The following is a 14,894-nucleotide window of genomic DNA, read 5'->3' as shown; positions in this document are numbered from 1 at the left end:
GGTTCAGTGTATTTCTTGCCATTTTGCAGTAGCTGACAGCATATTTGGAAGTTGCCACCTAAATGTTTGGTATAGCTAACGAAGGCTTTGTGGTTGTTATTCTTACATTCCTTGGCAATTTGTCTTTAGAAACTGGCCTTGGATTATTTTATGAGCGATCATTGTTTCTTCCTAATAATGATCATAGGTTCATAGGTAGGTACTAGGCTATTGGCCCTTGGGCCCATACAAGCCTAGCCAAAACATGTACCCCGGCTTTCGCCACCTAAGAAAATTATTTTTCTGTGCCCCTGTTGAGCAGAGCCACAGAAGTGATCCCCGGGGTGAATTTCCCATTTCCCATCCAATCATCAAGATTTTTCTTGAAGAGTGCTAATGAGGAGCTCTGTTTGACATAGATAGGTTGTCTGTTCATCAGTGATGCCTTTCCTTTTGTGAAGTTTGCTCTGTCATGTGTTTGTTTCCTCCTTCTGTTGTATAGCTTATTTATGGGTGATGACCACCAGAATGGTTTCTTATTTTTGGAGCAGTGCATCATGGTTTTATTTGGGATGTCTCGATCCATGCATCCCTGTAGAATGCTCATAGAATGCACTTGTAAATGAATCGGCAGATTGTATAGCATTATCCTATAGCAAGGGGGCTTTGGAACTTTCCACTTTGGTCTTGGGAAGTGTGCAGTTTGCTTTTGAAAATGTCTTCACAGTGGTTTCCTTTACTGGGGGGGGGGTGTGGATGTCCAGTGTGATTACTTTATGATCTGATATTACCAGTGAGGGGTTTATCTCTGTTATGGAACACTGGTACCCCATGTTGGTGATGATCAGGACCAATATGTTGTCACCTCTAGTGGGCGTGGTGACAAGCTGTTCCAGGGCATTTGAGTTTTTAAACTCTAGGAAACATTGGGCAAAGGACGTTGTACACAAGTAATTCTCCCACTCAATGTTTGGGTAGTTTTGATCTCCTCATATAATGGTGTTTGGTAGGACCTTTATATTTTCCAGTGTTCTCAGGAATACTGAGTGAGGTTCCTGAGACAAGGTAGGTGATCTGTAGCAGGCTGCAATCTGATAAGCAGCTTTGCCCAATGTTAGTTGCACTTGCATGGTCTCCAAGGCCTCATGCTGTGCCACTACCTGAAGGTGTGGGTATCCATAAGGTAAATGGATACATTCCTTCCTTTTGTATTTCACTCATGGTTTTGGGGCCGAAGATCAGAGGGATTGTGAATGTTTTACGTGGAGCATGCCCAACAGCTCTGTGTTTGACATAGCTTTGTATGTTAGGCAGAGATCACCTCTGAGTAGGCGATATGCGAAAGAGTACAGCTGGAGCATTTTCAGATGGTCTGTGTATGGCATGTATTTCAGACTGCTAATGCTCTTTGTGAGGTATTTCTGCAGGCTTTCCAGTTGTTGTAGATGTCTTGTGAGGTACATAGCAAAAGGGGCATTGCCCTCTATTATGGATCTAGTGAGTGATGAATAGAGGGGAACAATGTCCTCTTCTATTCTGCATGAGACACCTTTTGTGATGAGGTGTGCCACATAGAAGGAGTTCCTGACTACTGTGGGGATGTGATTATCACAGGTGTGTCCACTGTCCACCTGTGACCCAAGGTCTCTTATCACACTTTCAGTGTTAAGTATACTACTGCCTATATTGTAGTTCATGGCTACAGAGTTTTTACCAAAGGGGATGACAATGCACTTTTTGGCATTGAGCTTGAGGCCATGGCTTTGACACCAAGCATCTGTCTCAGTGAGGCCCATTTGTAGGATGTCCACATCTTTAGTATTTACAATTATGGCTCCTAGTTTGCAGTCATCTGGAAACTTCATTAGCCACAGACCTTCCATGTTAAAGTTTACTTCAGGGAAGTAGATACAAAACAGGACAGGACCCAGGACTGAACCCTGTGGTACTGCACTCATCACTGGTCCAAAGTCATACTTGGAGTCTGCTACTTTTACAGTGTGTGTTCTGTCAGTGAGCCAGTTGGCAACCCATCTTGTGACATAGCAATTTATACCTAGTTTAGTGGGTTTATCTATAATTCCAGAGTGGGGGATGGTGTTGAAAGCTGTGGCAAGATCTACATAGGCTGTGTGAACTACCTTACCCTTGTCTACGGTTCTGGTGACTGCTTAAATGTCATCTATCAGGTTTAGGAGACATGAACTGCATTTTACAAACCCAACATGGTTGTGGTCCAGAGTTTGGAGATTACCAATGTCTTTTTTTATAAGTTGTATGATGATACATTCCATGGCCTTGCAGAGCAGGCTCATCAGGCTAATGGGGTCTGTGGTGTCTCCACCCTTGTGTAGTGGGATTACTGTCACTGTGCACCATTCAGCAGGCACAAAGTCTGAGGTGAGGCTATGACTGAACATGGTAATTCGGTGTGGTGCCTGTTCATTATGTAGTTTGTGTAGAACACAGCCTGGGAAGTTATCTGGTCCCATGGATGCTGTGATACTGGCTTTGGAGAGTGTTTTTTACCTGTGCAGCCATGATGACAGCAACTTTGCAGTCTTCCATTATAGAGATGTGCTCTTTTATGGGTGAGAGGGTGGTAAAGTTAGCACTGATCCTATCTGCCAGGATGTTGGCAATATCAGTTGGGTCTGTATATTTAGTGCCATTGAGCTGTAACTCAGAACAGATCTGAGTGTTGCCATGACATGAACCTGTATGTTGGGCAGAGATCTCCTAAGTAGACAGTATGCAACAGAGTACAGATTGAGTTCAATTCAGTCTTGTTGCATGGGGCAACTGTTTGAGGCCAGTAATCCTCTTGTTGAGGTACGTCAGTGGTCTTTCCAGCTGCTGAAGGTGCCTAGTCAGATTCATCGCAAGTGTGTTGTGGTACTCTCTGACATGTCTGATGACTGATGAGTAGAGGGAACCTCCTTTGACCTACATGCAAAGACCTTGGCAGTTTGTGGGAACACATAGCATGATTTTCTGACCACTTTGTGAATGTGTTTCTGGAAGTAGAGATGACTATCCACATGTGTCCATAGATCCCTTATTATCACCTCCATATTTAGGGTGTTGGCACCTATGTGGTATTTGTATGACTGTAGCTTGAGGCCATAATTTTGACACCACATCTGCCTGACTGAGACCCTTTTTAAGGATGTCTCTGTTGTCCCAAACATCGATTATGACAACGTTTTTGCAGTCATCCACAAACTTTGCTAAACATAGCCCTTGTGTGTTTGACTGTATTTCTAAAAAGTATACACCAGGAGGTGTCCCAGGACTGATCCATGGGGGACAGCAGTTGTTACCAGCTTGAACAAGAGACCACAATTCTTACCTTGTGTGATCTATCTGTGCCCCAGTTGGCAATCCATCAGATGACATACATATTTATGCACAGGTTGTTGATTTTGTGGATATGACATGTGTCTGGGATGTTGGCAAAGGGCTTTTCAAGGTCTATGTGGAATGTGTGTAGTTCATTTCATTGATGTATATCCTGGGTGACTGCCTTGAAAACAGTCTAGCAGGTTTGGGAACCATGATCTGTCCCTGACCAAACCAAAATTGGTAGGGTTGGGTGTTTGTAGGCTCCCAATAGCTCTGTTTATGAGTTCCATCATGATGGACTCCATGGCCTTGCAGATCAGGCTTAATCGGCTTATAAGACAATAGTTCCCATGGTCTGTTGTGCACCAACACTTGTGGAGTGTGCCAAACGTTGCTGTAACACATTCAACAGTTTCATATCCTGTACAGAGGGTGAGGCTCAACAGACTGTTCAGGTGCAGGATCTGTTTGTTCTGGAGTTCACTTATGACACAGCTAGGGAAACAATGTAATCCCATAGATGCCATGTTTTCAGGTTTGGAAGGAGCTGTTTACCCATTCTATATGTGATATCTGTGCTTTCACAATCTCCAGGTATGATGATAGGGCCTTTTGTCAGTGAGAGGGGGGTATGTTTGTATGAGCCTGTCTGACAGGATGTTGGCAATGTCAGTCATTTACAGTTTGCACTGACTCAGGACATATATGAGTGTACATTGCTATTTATGACATAGCGGAAGGAAGCATCATGGTTCTCTATGGACTCCTTCACAGATTCTTTTGCCAGAACATGGACTGGATAATGTTTGGAGTGCACATTGTTTATTCATGATACTGATTGCAGGTTTATTGATCTTCTTTGCTTTTTCACTTTCTGTGAACAACTTAAGAACTTGTGGTGCATAGTTTGATTATGACAGGGTTCCAATATATTACATGTGTCTGTTTTCATATAACTGTGTGCACAAGGCAGGATTGGTGAATAGTGACAGGTTCCTGGGGTAAAACATGCAACTGCCAGATATATGTGGCCCACTGCTGTACTCAGACATGGCCTAAGTGTGTGAGCATGCCCAGTATGACCTTTCAGTATGTTGCTGACTGAAATCCACTACATTTGTTGAAGTGTGTGAGCATGCCCGGTATAGACATTTATACTATATGTGTGTGGAAAATCAAGTTGCATTTTTACTGCAGGGCTCACCTTTGTGTCATAAATCAACAGGGATCATGCTGTGCCTGCAGGGCTTCCATAAGACACTTTGCATAGACTTATCAACATTTCTACATACAGGGGGGGGGGCAGCTATTCTTTGTACATTTCTACCCGGGGGCACACCTGATTGTTACTGTGGGTGTACATAGGATGAGGGCTTCACCTGACACTTATACACATTTCTAGGCCTGCACTGCTATGTAAGGTACACCATTTCAGTCTGTACTGTTGACTATCGTACTGGCTTGAGGCATACTACTGTACTACAGATCTTAGCATCCAATGTCACGTATATTAGATTGCGACTTCATAGCCTACCCAACCCACATCACACCGCCTGGTCTGCTGTTCTCTGTCTGCATAGGCCTGTGGGGGAGGTTACCCATATGCCTCTTTAGGGGCATGATACTGCATTTCTTTGTGTTTGCATTAGTGTATAATTGTCCTGCTGTGTCTGTGCCAGTGAAATGCTGTCATGGCTTAGTGGTTCAGTACTGTGACTATAGTGCACAGTATCCTGGGTTCGATCCCTGTCACTGCTTTTTATTTTCATGCTGGGCAGACCAGACTGCTTAAGGAGCAGTAAAGCAAATGTGAGCATGTTTACCTGACTTTGCGCAAATTCGACCGACTTTGCCCGACCTTGCCTAACATTGCTCAATGTTGCCCGATGTTGCGCTAGTTAGCACGGGCAATTTTGTTTGCATATACTAAACAGTGGTAAAAGCTGCTTAGCACTGCTTTATATTGCTTAGAACATGGCAATCATGCCTAAGGGGGTGTTGCAGGGCTGCCTATGTCAGATGCACATAGTACACTCCCTATACATGTTTGAAAACAGGTAGTGTCAAGTTAGGCATCCCTTTTATGTTATGTGTGAGTCAGAGAGAGGTATCATTTCCAGGGTTCCTAATGAGCCAGTGTATGTGCTATGCATTGCCTCTTTGCCAAGGCCAAGGCATACTCGGCACACCTCCTTCTGCCTACTGGGGCAGGCTCAGGTTGTTCCTCCTCCGAGTCACACTCTGCCTGTGATGGCCTTGGCAATGGTGGGGGGCTGTTTGGCCCTGCCCCATGCTGTTCCTACTGCAGCTGTTTTCACAGGATCATATTGTGTAGCATGGCACATGCCATGACAATTTGGGTGCATGTAGTTGGTGAGTACTGCAAGGCTCCACCAGATGTGTCCAGGCACTGGAACCATGACTTGAGCATCCCAAACACACGCGCGATTACATTTCGTGTTTGTGGGTGTGCCTCATTATGGAGTTCTTGTTCAGGTGTGTGTGCATTTCTGATGGGTGTCATCAGCCACGGCTCCAGTGCATATCCAGCATCCCCCACTAGGTGACCATCAGGGATGTCCCCATTGGTAAATGTCTGGTACAGCTGCATCAGATGCCAGATATGGGAATTGTGGTAGCTTCCAGGGCAGCCAGCACTCACATTCAGTATTATGCCCTGAGAATCACACACAGCCTGGCAGTTGATGGAGGGGAAGCCCTTGCTGTTGATGTAGGCCCTACCTCGCTCACCAGCTGGTGCTTTGATGTGTATGTGCGTGCAGTCTATTGCACCCACTACCTCAGAGTATTCTGCTATTTGCTGGAAAAGACACATATTGCTGGCCAATGCCTCACGGGAATTGGGGAAATATACATGATCACCGACATGTGCTGACATGACATTCAGGAACTGGTGCAGTATCCTGGATGCTGATGCCTGGGATGGCTGGTCTCTGGAAGGTGCCTGTTGCTAGTATTCTTAGGCCAACACATAACTTGGTTTCCACTGGGATGTGTTCCCTTCTGTTGGTTTTGTGTGTGAGGCGTGGCCTGCACAGCTCAACAGTTTGCTGCAGGAGGTCTCTGTCCACTCTATAGCACTCTACTATCTCCAGCTCATGTAGCCCCTGGTAGGTTACCCTGGGTCTGCACACTCTTCTCCGTCTCGGCACTGTGGGTTGCTCAGCAGCATTCGCAATGGCACCACCCTCAGCATCTTGCACATGTTGGCTTATAATAGCAATGGCAGCCCCTAACATTTTTTTGTCTGAGTTAAGCTTTTTAAGTTTTCACTCTTTGTATACTGCAGTGTTGCAGTGTTTTTGAGAAAAACATGGGGGAATGTTGTTCATAGGTTCATAGGTTCATAGGTTCATACTAGGCTATCTGCCCTAAGGCATTTATAAGCCTAGTCAGAGTATGTTTGGCTTTCGCCACCCATTTTAAATTAATTTTGCTATGCCCTTTTTCGAGGTTAGTATACTGTGCCTCTGTCTAACAGTGACACAGAAGTGATACTCGGGGTAAACCTATGATCTCCCATCCACTCATCAAGATTCCTCTTGAAGAGAGTCAATGAGGGACTCTGCCTAACCTGGACTGGGATTTTATTCCATAGTGAAGGGAGTCTCTGGGTTATGAATCTGTCCCTCCAGCATGTCCTATTTATTTCAGTGCTGAGGTTCAAGTCTCTCAAGCGTGTAGCTCGATGGGATTTGGATTTTTTGAGGTGCAGCATGTCCCTTAAATTCAGGTTGGACATGGCCTTATACGTCAGGCACAGGTCACCTCTGAGCAGGTGGTATGCCACTGAGTAGAGCTGGAGTTTCTTTAACCGGGCAGCATATGGCATCTGTTTGAGCCCTTTGATCCTCTTGGTGAGGTACTTTTGGGGTCTTTCCAGTTGCTGCAGGTGTTTGGTAAGGTACATCCCAAAAGGGGCATTGTACTCGATTATGGGCCTGATGAGGGATGAGTAAAGAGGCACGATGACCTCTCCTAATCTAGATGTGAATCCCTTCATGATTAGGTGGGCTATATAAAATGTTTTCTAACCACTTTGGCCACGTGGTTGTCAAATGAGAGATTGCTATCAACTTGGGTCCCCAGGTCCCTAATGACTTCTTCTGTACTTAATGGATTACCACCTATGTGGTAATTTGTGGGCACTTTGTTTTTGCCAAAGGGATGACTATACACTTTTGGCGTTTAGCTTGAGGCCATGGCTCTGGCACCAGTTGTCTGTTTCTATGAGGCCCTTTTGGAGGATGCTTGTGTCGGCTGGAGAGTCGATTATGGCGCCCAGTTTGCAGTCATCTGTGAACTTGGTCAGCCACAGTCCTTCCGTGTTGGCCTGTACCTCCGAAAAATATATACCAAACAAGAGAGGTCCCAGGACTGAGCCTTGTGGGACGCCACATGTAACTGGTTTGGAGTCTGACATGGCTCCAGCAATTCTAACCATGTGGGTTCTGTCCTTGAGCCAGTTTGCAACCCATCTAGTGACATAGGGGTTTATACTTAAGCTGGTGAGCTTATCTATAATGCCTGAGTGGGGTATTGTATCGAAGGCTTTTGCGAAGTCCAGATAGGCTGTGTGGACCACCTTCCCTTCGTCAATGGCCTTGGTGACTGTTTCAAAGAAGTCAACCAGGTTTAAGAGGCAGGATCTGCCCTTAACAAAGCCAAACTGGGTAGGATCCAGTGTCTATAGGTCCCCAATATCTTTATTTATGAGGTCCATGATGATCCTTTCCATAGCTTTGCAGACCAAGCTAGTCAGGCTTATGGGGCGATAGTTTCCAGGGTCCGTTGAGGCACCACCTTTGTGGAGAGGGACCACTGTTGCTGTACGCCACTCTTTGGGTACATATCCTGTAGTAAGGCTGAGATTGAACAGTAGTTTTATGTTTGGTTTAGCTCTTCTTGGAGTTCATGTAGGACGCAGCCTGGGACACCGTCTGGTCCCATTGATGCTGTGATTTTTGCTTTGGAGAGGGCGGCTCTCACCTGAGCATCTGAGATGTCGGGGGGGCAGCACTCTGCTGGGATAGATATTTGCCCTTTTGGTGGGGAGGGGGGGGGGGAAGTTTGCCCTGAACCTATCAGCTAGGATGTTGGCAATGTCTGTGGGATCAGTGTATTTTTTGTCATTTTGGACTAATTCTGAGCATGTCTGGGAATTCCCACCCAGGTTCCTAACATAACTAAAGAAAGCCTTGTGATTATCTTTAGTGTCCTGTGCAATTTTTCTCTCGAAGCTGGCCTTTGACGATTTTATGAGTGCCCTTAGTTTTTTTGCTAATACTGATCAGAGATGCCTTCCCTTTTTGGGATTTTGCTCTATCATGTAGTAGCTTCCTCCTTCTATTGTATAGTTTGTTTATGGCTGGGGTCCACCAGACAGGTCGTCTGCCTTTGGAGGATTGGGTCTTGGTTTTATTTGGGATTGCATGATCCATGCATTCCTGAAGGTGTTCATAGAATGCATTTATAAAGGATTCTGCGGTCTGGGCCATATTTTCCACAGGCCCGGGGGCTTTGAAGGATTCCACCTCGGTTTTGAGGAGTGTGAAATTTGCTTTAGAGAAGTTTTTCATTGTGGTTTTCTGGGCAGGGGGTGGGGTCGGGATGTGAATATCCAGTGAGATCAGTTTATGGTCTGATCTTACCAGTGAGGGATACACTTCTGGTCTGGAGCATAGAGTCCCCATGTTGGTGATGATCAGGTCCAGTATGTTTTCCCTCTTGTGGGAGTGGTAACAAGTTGTTCCATAGCATTTGAGTTTATGAATTCTAGGAACCTTTGGGCAAGGGTGTTGGAGCTAGAGTAATGCTCCCAATCTATGTTTGGGTAGTTGAAGTCGCCCAATATAATGGTGTTCGGAGAGACCTTCATATTTTCCAGTGTTCTCAGGAAGGCCGAGTGGGGTTCCTGGGTTTGGGAGGGTGGTCTGTAGCAGGCTATAAACTGGAAGGCAGTTTTACCCACTGTTAGTTGCACATGGATAGTCTCTGATGCTTCGTGCTTTGCCACCAACCTGGAGGTGTGGGTATCTTTGATGAATATCGATACTCCCCCTCCTTTTGTGGTTCGGTCCAAGTTTTGGGGCCGAAAAGCATGGTATGAGGTATAACCTGGTAGTGCTGGGGTGCTCTCGGGAGTCCTGAACCAGGTTTCTGTTACTGCACAGATATCGATGTTCTCCATGCTAAGGAGAGTTTCGAGTGTGTGCATCTTGAGGTTTAGACTTCTAGCGTTAAGTAGCATTACTCTTAGTTTCTTATCCCTTGTGATACCTATGGAGGTGGGTTTGTCTTTTGAGCCTTGCCTAAAAAAGGCACTATGGGGGTAGCAAGAGCCTTTATCAATATCCGAAAGCCCAGGGGTGACAGGTGCAAGCCGTCCCTAGCAAAGCATCGTGGCTTGTCGTGCATATCATCCCAAGCTGACAGGCATTGGATCCCCTTTGAATGACACCAATACTTAAGCCAATTGTTGAAACTGATCATCTTGTCTTCATATTGTGGCATCATTCTTGGTGAGGGTAAGATGCTACTCAAGGTCAGGGTCATACCAGCCTGGGCTACATGCTCAGAGAGCTCCTCTATGTCTCTTTTCATGTAGTCCAGGGAGGTATGTCTCAGGTCATTCACACCAGCATGGACAATGACTGAGTCATATTTGTACTTGCCTTGGAGTGACCTGAGTGCTTGTGTTATGTGGCGGATCCTAGCACCAGACAGGCTGCTCACCGTGACCTTCTCCTTGTTCAGCCTGGTGAGCGGGACGTCAGTGTGCCTGACGATAGAGTCACCTATTACAAGTGTATCAGGTGTGTTGTTTAGCCTTAAGGGCTGTTCGGCACACTGGCTTGTTTGCAGAGTTTTAAGTGCTGGGCTGGGCTGGGCTAGTGTACTGCCTGTGTAATTGGGTGATTGTGATTGATTTCACCTGGCAGCTCTGCTAGTTCTCCTTGGTTAACTTCCTACTACTTCTTTTCCTTCTTTTTCCCTTTCTGTTTCCAAAAGGGGCAGCGCAGCGCAAACAAGTGCAAACACATGCACACGAGTGCACACGCGCGCACACAGACTTACACACAGGCTTAGACGGGTGCACACATGCGCACATAGTCTTACACGGGCTTACAGGCATGCACACTCGCTCACACGGTGTAAGCACGTTTGCAAGAAATTCCAGATATATCCACGGCGTACACCTTCGGATTCTGGGTTTCAGCTAGGACTACTGTAGACACGCCTTTTACAATCCTGAGCAACTCATGTCAGACACAAGCCACTCTGCTCCAATAAGCTTACAGTCTTTCAGACATACCCCCTCATGATGTCACCTATCTTCTACTCTACTACTCCCCTACTCCTACACTTACACTCTAGGGACATGGCTCACATGCCAGGGAAAATTGGGATTCACTATCCTTATCCTCATTTGCATAGGATTGTCTACTAATGCTTGGTTAGATCTCACAAACTGAGCTTCCCCCCTTAGCAACCACTACTCAGTAGCCATGTTGTCTTCAGCCTGCCATTCACCTGCATGGCAGAATAAGATTTTTATTAAAAAAGCCTATTTTTGGCTATTTTTTAATTATTTTCTGGTTTTTAAAGTTCTGCACATTTGCGTGGCACTGCGCTATGCATAAACATCGAAGATCGGGGAAAAAATAAAAATTAATTTTTATTAATTTCCAATCTATAAAAATGCCAATGGCCTTATATTTGGCCATTGGCATGCGTCCTCAACTGGATGCATCCTTTATTTGGAGCTGTCATAGCTCCGTTTAGCTATTTGCAGAAAGGTATTCCGTTACCAATGGAGTACATTTCTGCAAATAACACTGCTCTTCCACGGACAGGTTAGTGGATCCTGGATCACAAATTTACCTCATTTGCATACATTTCAGCAGCAAATTAGGTAATTTGCATACCATAACACTGTCCGTGCAAGAGTAGTTTTAGGAACTCTCATGCATGCCCCTGCCGGCTATTGCTGAATCGCTCGGCAGATATATTGCCTGTCTGACGTCTTACACTACTCTTAGACTCCGTGCAAGCCTTCGTGAATCCGGCCCTATATCTTTTAACCTTTAATATTTCAAACGATTTTAGCAAAAAATCTTCCATATTTAGCTTTCACATAACTGTAACTTAACTGTTTATGATATTTTGGACAATAAGTGAAATAATTTTTATATACTGAAACTCTTTTCTTGTGTTTATGTATGCCTAAAACATACAGATTTCTATGCCTGATCCTCTGTATGTTAGCTATGCCACAAATAGGTCTCCAGTGTAGAAGAGCATTACTCCTGTAAAGAAATGCAAATGCTTAATGTATTTTGTTGACAGCAGAAAATCATCCCCATAGGAATTGTCAGTGGTATGTGCCCTGACTTATTACTTTACTTTTTACAAAGCAAATGCAGAAATTATGTTGTATATCTTTGTTAATTAACATCTAGAAATGAACCATAATTGTATCCGAAGATGACATTGCATTTTTTACTTTGGATCCTTATAGCTGTCATGAATAACTCATTTTGCATATCATATTTTCTGGAATGTGAAAGAGAGCTTCTAATTGAGAAAAGTAACTGATGTCAATTAAATGTAGTAACCCTAACTGTAACAGTAACCCTAAACCAAAAGAATAACATTAAGTGCAAAACACTTGTACTAACCATAAATCCCTAACATAAATCCAAGCCTTAATCCTAAAATTGTAGCTCAAACATTAAATGCATTATTTAACCCTAAAAATCTCTCCCTAAACTTAAGACAAAACTTTTTCTATTCCCTAAAATATTAACTCTAAAACTGGATCCCTAACTCTAAATCTCTATTCCTAATCCTACTTTTAAAACTCTGATGCTGAGCTAAAACTTTATCAATAAACCCCAGCCTAAAACTTCAATGCTAACTATAAAACTTCACCCCTAACCCCTACCCTATAACACTATCCCTAAACCTGTAACCTTAAACCTTAAACTCTGGCACTAATCCAAAGTCTGACCCTAAACCTAACATTTATCTTCTAATTGATATGATTTTTTTACCTACAAAGTGTGCCTTACCATTTTACCTCAGAAGGGGGACAATGGTTACACTCGTAGCAAGGCTCATGGTTACACTACTTCTGCATAGCTTCTATTTGCTAGCTAAAAAAGCAAAAGCTGAATTTTTAACTGATCTTAATAAACTCAGCCAAAAGCATTTGAAACCACAGCCCACATTATAGGGTACTAAATTATGTTGTGCTGAAATGTATTGATTTTCACCCTATTGTCATCTGGCATTATTTTCATTTTAATTTAAGTAACCAACTTTTCCCATATTTGTTTAATTACATGACACACAATTTTAGCATAGAGAAATGAAGGAGTTAGCTCTCTAGTTTATAAAAATGCCAAGGATCAACCTAAAAGCAATACAGCAATATATCCAATCACCATTAAATTCCTGCTTCCAGTAACATGTATTAGACACGTTGGGTGCTACTGTGCACCATTGCCTCTAATGCCTGAGGTCATCAGTTAAGAGAGGCTTGAGGTTTATTGAGACTCAAATAGTGAGGCAGAGCTCCACTAAATGCATGTTTTAAAGTACATTATATTTTGTTATAATGATCTGGGGTGATAGACATGGTGTGCTTTCACTGGATACTTTGATCACAGTTAAACAATGGTGAAAGGGGTAGCCCTGTCTTAATTAGGCTGAACACATTACTCTGGACAAAATTTCATTTTCTTGCCACAGTAAGGGGGTTGATGAGCAATTTCTTTCTTTTCTTTTTTTGCACATTAGTCCTATTTTATGATACATTATTAGCTAATAAGATTTGCAGTATTTCTGTATAACAGTTCTATGTTCATGCATTAGGAAAACAGTCTGAAAAAAAAACAATGACAGCTGTGCTGGACGAAAAGACAAATAGCAGGAAAGGTAAAGAAATAAGATTCAAACAGCAGGCTGAATGTATAGACCCATTTGGAAATAGAAAATGTTATCGTTGCACAGAGCATCAAGGGAAATGTACTAGAAATGACAAAAAACAAGACGAGCAAAAGCATAATTAATTTTAAACAAAATATAGTCTTTATTTTTTATTACTGAATGCTTTAAAGGCATGCTTGGAAAAAATAAACTCTACCAGTCACTTTACAGAAACTGCAGAAGTGTTCTTTTCTTTCAAATCAGACAGAATTTGTCTTTCTGGACTCATAGTAGCCTTTAAGAAAGTAGCTGTATAAGTAAACTTACCATAACAGAACATGTTTGAATGATCACTGGTAATCTACTTAAACATCTTAAGCTACTGCAACAGTGACCAAATGAAGAACATGGTACGGCTATGTGGTTAAACCTACCATAACAGTAGATATGCAAATGATCAGCTGCCCTCTCTCTGTTGGCATGAAAGCTATATAGGGCTTGGTGACCATGCCTAACCTTTAGTCATTTTAATGATAATAACATTAATAATACCATTTGTTAACCAGGTAAGCTCACTGGATGCACAATCCCTTTTTTGCAGCAATCCAGGAGCAATGTCTGGTTAAGTTGTTTGTACGAGGTCACACAGTAGTCAAATGAGGGTGTGTGCATACATACATATATATATATATATATATATATATATATATATATATATATATATATATGTATATATACATACACACACACACACACACGCTCACACACACACACACACACACACACACACACACACACACACACACACACACACACACAAATGACATTGTTGCCACTAAAACAAGGACCAAAGTGTCCCAGCTAACTTTAGTACTAGACTGCTCATTTGGAACAGCATTCTTTGGTTCTGAATGTGCATGACAATCAAATGTATTTTCAAAAAACATTTAATAAGAAATTTCAACATACCTCTCAACTATTCAGATTTTTCCAGAATGTCCAGATTGTTGCCTCATGTTTTTGGTATGTTCCTCATAACATTTATGATTTTCTACTAAAGCAGCGAGGATTGAATCATTAAACGATGACAGAAATTTGAGTTCAGACTTCAAATCCTTCAGAAAATACATGGTAACAAAAGTGTTTTATTCTTGCAACTTTCTAATTTTATAAGGACAATATTTAAAATGTGTCCCTATTTTTGGGCATTTGTCACCTCCATTATCTTTTGGCTTTTTCCAGATTTGCTGTAATAAGTGGTTGAAAGCTATGACTTTCAACATGTGACAAAGATATTGCTTATTATACAGAAATGTTTGCATTTCAGTATGGTAGACTGCCAAGGAGATTAATACTGTTTTTAGACATACAGTTTCTGTTCAGGGTGCAGGAATGCAACGACACACATCTGAATTGATTTGGCATTGCAAAAATATTGAACAATCACAAAACAAAAGTGAAAAACGGCCAAATACAGCAAGGCACAGACTGTTTATTGTACCACAATTAATGTTAGTGCTTTCGGAAGAGTTATTACCCAACCTTCTTCAGACAAACAGTAAACAATGCACAGCTTCCTATTTATATATAAAACACATTCCATTAACAGTCATAAT

This window comes from Protopterus annectens, chromosome 2.part2, assembly GCF_019279795.1.
Source record: "Protopterus annectens isolate FY-2018-M chromosome 2.part2, PAN1.0, whole genome shotgun sequence".
In the NCBI taxonomy this organism is placed as follows: Eukaryota; Metazoa; Chordata; order Ceratodontiformes; family Protopteridae; genus Protopterus; species Protopterus annectens.
Note: the sequence above shows the minus strand (reverse complement) of the source record.